The sequence below is a fragment of the Echinops telfairi genome, unplaced genomic scaffold, assembly GCF_000313985.2.
Source record: "Echinops telfairi isolate 266 unplaced genomic scaffold, ASM31398v2 ScPeMD7_7413;HRSCAF=8451, whole genome shotgun sequence".
Classification (NCBI taxonomy): Eukaryota; Metazoa; Chordata; class Mammalia; order Afrosoricida; family Tenrecidae; genus Echinops; species Echinops telfairi.
In genome coordinates, this window is record NW_022111313.1 from 190863 (window position 1) to 196819 (window position 5957).

Below are 5957 nucleotides of genomic sequence, written 5' to 3' on the forward strand. Positions count from 1 at the left end.
CAGGCCTCAGAATTCCATGGGCCCTACCATTTTGGGTAGGGGGGCAAGGGATTTTGGTTGGTGGTTTAAGGGCAGTCTGGGGTGGTCTGAGTTTGGACAGCCCTGCGCGCTCTGGGTCCACAGCACAGCTGCGCCGCGCCACCAGCAGCGCGCCGCTTCCCGCTTCTGACATCAGCAGCCAGGTCCATCAGCTCATCTAAGCCCACCCCGACCCCTCTCAGTCCCTCTCCCCTCACTTGGGGTTTCCTGGGGTGGTCACTGCACTTTGCCACTACCAGAGCTCGCAGAGGCAGCGGCAAGCGCCGCCACATACATATCCAGTAGCATCAGCTGCGCTCCCGTTGCCAAAGCGCGCGCGCTGGGTTTGGAGTACGCACGGGAGAAACAGCCGCACAGTGTAGGTGGGCTAGACACAGGCACGCGCATCACGCTGGGGTCTGCGCAGGGATTCCAGTTCGCCGGGGCCATTGCTACTCGCCGGTCGCGGCAAACCCTGCCAGCAGATATCGGGACAGTTTCGCCGGTAAGTGATTCCGAGCGCGAGCCAATTTTGGGTGCAGAGCAGCTGGGCAGGGGGGCATAAGGGGTGGTTGCCTGGCATGGGGGACCACAGGGAAGGGGATAGGACCAGGCGATGGGTCCGCGCGGTGGCGGCAGGGCGCGCCGCCTGGATCACTGTATCCACAGCCGCCGACAGGCGAACCACGCTACGGCCCCGCCTTAAGTCCTCCGCATCCCTTAGAGCGAGGGTACCACAGCCACACATGTGAATGCCCCCCAACCCCCGACTCCCCGCACCTACCCACAACGTGGCTGTAGGTAGAGAGGAAAGTTCACAAAACCAGACCCCTGGGTAACATTGGGGGACCCTCAAAGACGCACCTACCGCGCCCTATGGGTCTACCTACATATATCCACGTGCCTTCACTGAACTTGGGCTCAAACTTTGGCCAACTACCTACCCCAAGGCGCAATGGCTAAACCATCTGGCATCCATTGAATAAGTCAACTGGGTCCCAGTTGCCAACGCGGCTCCCAGGCGACCCTAGGGCGGGGTCAACTATTGGGCTGGGGTCACGCCAATCAAGGTGTCCTGACGAATGAGCAGGGGGTATCGGGCCGGAAACCGGATACGAGGAGGAGGTCCATTAGGGGGCGCCTCGTTGGAATGCCCCAAGAAGTTGTGCGCTGTTGTTGGCGGGCTGGTATGGCGGCCAGACCTGAGAAACCTCGAGGCCGCTCGCCCCATGGGGACACTCTCCCTGACGCTACAGGTCACAGAGGCTGAGTGGAGAGGTGGGCGGTTGTGGAGTCCCGGGGGCCAACCCTTGGACTCGTAGATGGCGATGGGCTCGCCCCACAAAGGCGGGGTGTGTGTGGGGGGGCGCCTCGGAGACAGAGGGCCAGGCAGGCCTTGACCCTGACGCCGAGAGCCGCGGCCCCAGGGAGTGGAGGCGCGTACAAGTGGGGGTGAGGTCAGCAGAAGCTGGGTTGGAGTCCCAGTGACCGCCGAGTCGGGGACCCCTCGTGGGGTGGCTGGTCTTCACGTGATCTGGCCCTCAGCCGTGAGTGTGGGTGCAAATTGAGGTGATTCAACCCAGGGGCCACCCATCAAGAAACGGGTCCAGAGCCTCCCTGTCCAACATGCCCATGAGGTTTTAGACCCCTTTGTTCCATTCTCTTGTCTACCTTGGGTCGTTGCCAGGGGAGCAGGTAGACGTGGGGATAGAGGTGGAATAAGGATTGGCTGCCCAATCCAAACACGGCCCCTAGCTGGGAGACCTGGGGAACCTTTTGGCGGGGAAATGGCACATCTAGGGGGGCTCCCTAGTGGGCTGTGACCAGGTGGGGGTGATGAGAAACGCAGTCCTACTGTGGGGCTGGAACAAGCCGTGTTGGGCACCGGGAGCAGTAAGAGGAGGCAAGAGAAGCAAGACAGGATTTTTCAGGACGGCAGGAAGGACCAGGCTGTTATCAGAAACCGGTAAGACACTAAAAAGCTTCTTTTGTCCTGCAAAGGGACCACGACACAAACAATTGAGGCAGCTCAGAAGACCAGTCCTGGAGAATCAAGCAGGGTTCTGTACAAACCAGGCTGCCTGTTCTTTAGGGAGGGGCCCCATCCCCATGCACAGTGAAGGATGTGGGCAAGGACCCAAGAGGAATCCTAATCCTAGAAGGATCCAGAGCTCGAAGGGTCAAAGGCTGGCATCTGGATGGTGGGTCACTGGGGTGAGCTGGTGGGGGGGTCAGGAGGAGCTGGCATAGTGGCCAGACTTCTTGGGGAAGGCTGGGCAGGCTGCAGGGGGGCGGGGGAGGGCGTTACAGCATATTTCATTAGAAAGATGGGTGAAGTTTTGAAGAGAAAGACCCTAAATGCAAGTGACATCTCCTTTTGGGGAGATGACATCCCTGCAGCCCATTAAACTCTCCAGGAGAGAAGTGTTGACAGAGTCAGGATTGAAGGCACTGGAGGGAGCAGGGGAGAGCAGTGTGGGTGCGAGGGGACTGGGGAGAGCCCACCAGTGGGTCCACATGTGGACTTGAGACCTCAGAGCCTTGGTCTGCGGCTACCTGGCCGGTGGGAGGGGGCTCTGTGGTGAGGACTGTCTCATGTGCTATAGGATGCTGCACAGCAGCATCCCTGGCCTCTACCCACTAGATGCCAGTAGCATCCCCTTAGTCGTAACAACTGAAAAAAAAAAACCCACATCTCCAGATATTGCCAAATGTTGGGAGGTGGGGAAGAGACCTCCCCCCCTTGCTGTGCACCACTGGTAGGGGCTGAGGAAAGGCTCACACCACTGGAGTGAGTAGGGATCACCTGAAAGGTAGACGAGGACCAGGAAGCATAAACCCCAGGCTGTCAGGGCCCTTGTCTGCCCACTCTTGTTTGTGTGTTGTAGCGACTAGCTCCACTGCAGGGCTCGACTCCACCAGAGAGCAACAGGGGGCTCCACGCGAGACCCTGAAAGTGTGAGACCTCAGAAGGCTGGCTGGGCGCGTGAAGAGCTGACTACCAGAGCAACAGCTGGGTGGCCACAGGGACCTGAAGAACCTAGGGCGGGTAAGAGCCGGTGGTGGTGGGTGGGTGGGGCACCTTGGGGGTCGGGGCTGTCTCCTGGCATCGGCAGCAATGTGACTTTCATATCCTAGCAGGTGAAGGGGGTGGGGTGAGGCATGGGTTTTAGAATCTGCTGTGATAATTTTATGATTGTGATGCCCCTTGAATGTAAGCTTTTCAATTCTGGCGGGGAAGAGGCAGGTGTGTGGTGGAAGTGAACAGGTTTCTAGAACTAAGGGAGGGGAAGTGGAATCAGACGGAAGTGTGTGTGTGTGTGTGTGTGTGTGTGTCTGGCATGAGGGGTTCGGAGGGACGTTGTATCTGTTCACAGAAGGAAAACGTTTCTGTGAAACCCAAGTGCTGCCTTCCTTAGAATGGCTTTGACCTGGCTCTTTAAAGCAGGCTGGCTTGCCTGCACTTGATGCCTACAGAAGGGAAGGAGAAAGGTTTCTCCCGGTCTTTCCTATAGAGGAAAGGCTGTCTCTCAGACCAAATGACCCAGGAGCCACAGGTAGCAAATTCAGCCCTTTGGGGAGTCAGTAATCCCAAACTCAGTGACCTGGCTTCTTTCTCTTTGTGGAGGCTAACAGGCCGTGGGGGGCCTCCCCATGGCACCCTGGTGCTTAAGGTGGCACCTCTCTGACAGTATACATCAGCATCAACAAGTGATTGTGTTTGTACTTATGGTCTCATTGCCCAAGTCCCAGAGCACATCCCATATTTTAAATAGCTGTCTGAAATGTTCTTAATCCATCCCTGTGGCCAAGAACAATTGAGCGGGTGGCTGCGGGGACGGACGTGGGTGTCCCCTGAGAGGGGAGGGGAGGAGAGCAAAGAAGCTGGGAGGGGTGGGGGTGGGGGTAAGTCAGAGACACACACAGACACAGACACACACAGACACACACACACACAGTCTTTTAGGCATTTGTCTGCCATATGCACCACTGTGGGGCCTGTGAGTTTGGGGCAAGGTCACGTGGGCTCTGTGGGACCCTCTCTGTTGATGATGTCAGTGGGTTTCTTTCTAACGAGGCAGGAAGGGACCATGTATAGGGAAGAGCCTCCCGGTGACAGATGTTTTCTGAACGCTGTCTGAGTGGCGAATAGCAATAAGACTTTGAAGCTTTTCAATTAATTACTGTTCACTTAAGGTGCGGTGCCCGCATCCTTTGCCTGCTCACGTCTCCTCTGCCAGCCTTGGCCTGTGGAGGCAGCAGCAGTCTGTGCTCTGCGGAAGGGGCTGCGTGACCAGCCTGTCACAGGCAAACGGCAGCAACAGATGCTTCCCATGGCTGAGGCGAGACCCTGGGGCCGGCCACAAAAGCAGGGCTGGCCTTTAGCCGGATTTAGGACAATACTGGCTCTGCCCAGATGACAAAGCCCCCTGTCAGGGCTACCTCGGCCAGTCCTGCCCCTCCCCCACCCCAGCCCCTGCCTCAGAAGCACGACCACCTTCTGCTTCCTCCAGCCGTCTCCGCCACCTGGGGCATGTGGGGGTTTGGGTGGGCTTTTGAGAGTCCCCTGAATTGATGGAGGACACAGAGGGGAAAGCGGTCATTCCACAGGAAAGTGGGGAGGGGGAGGAGGGAGGGGCAGAGGAGGCCAATCTAGATGATGCATTTGGCTTTCCTTTGTGGAGCTCTGCTTAGAATTTCTGTAATTCAGGGTAGCGATTCCAGGCACCCCCCTGCAGGGCTGGGGGGGGGAGGGAGGGGCGGCTGTCCTGGGCACCAGTGTGTGATTTGAAGGGGGAAGGAATGGTGTTATTTGGACCTTCCAGCTACTGTATCTGTCGTGTGTCTCTCTCTCTCTCCCTCCCTCCCTCAGTGGGTTGTCCTAATGAAATCTACCCAGGCAGCTGGGTGACCAGGGCTCCCACAAGCAGCTCTGCCCTGGGGGGTGGGGGTGGGAGGGCTTGTCCTTTCCCAGCAACTTGTGGCTTTCCAGTCCCCTCCCCCAATCTGGGGAGGGGGCGACAGGGTACCTCCAAGGTTAGCCTTGCCCCATGTCCACCGTAACTGTGGGCTTGGATTTCAACACAATTGAGACCTGCTGGATTTTCAATCTTGTCATGTGGTTGAGGTGCTTGTGTGACAATTCTACTGTCCCCATGAGATTCAGACACTTTAGGCATGTGTCTACAAAGGACTAGGCTTCCTCTGAGGTCCCCTGCATAGCCCTCCAGGACTACCATTGGCCATTCAGAGCAATGCCCGCCCACGCTCCTTAGGGCCCCTGAAAAATGGACAGGCTGTCACTCGTCTCCCCACCTTTCCTAGCCCTTCAAGAGTCACTGTGACCACTAACAGCTGTTTCCTGTCCCCACATCTGTAAGCCTTCCTGCCAGAGGGGCCTTTCATGTGCATGGGCCCTCCCAACCCCCATTTCATGATGGGTTCCCTGGGGACCCACACCCAGTCCTACATAAGGGTGGGGGGAGTGTGGGGCACCAGTTCCTCTCTTTGTCCTGTCTGTAGCACTGGCAACAGGTGACAGTGGCCCAGCATTTCACAGCTATGTCCCCAGGCCACTGACTCTCCGCACTGCTTGTGAATCACTAGGCATCGGTGCCACCGTGGTCAGAAAGAAAGGTGCTGTTTAGAAAACAGCAGTAAAATTCACCTTCTCACAAGAGTGGGCATCAGTCATGTTCTGCTTCTAACATGGGCCACATTTCTCCAAAAAAGAAAGAGGAGCCCTGGTAGGGTAGTGGTTACGTGTTGTTAACCATGAGGTTAGCAGTTCGAAACCACCAGCTGCTCCACAGGAGAAAGATGAGGCTTTCTACTCCTGTAAAGAGTGACAGTCTTAGAAACCCACAGGGGCAGTTCTACCCTGTCCTGCAGGGTCACTGTGAGTCAGAATTGGCTCAATGGCAGTGAGTTGGATGTCC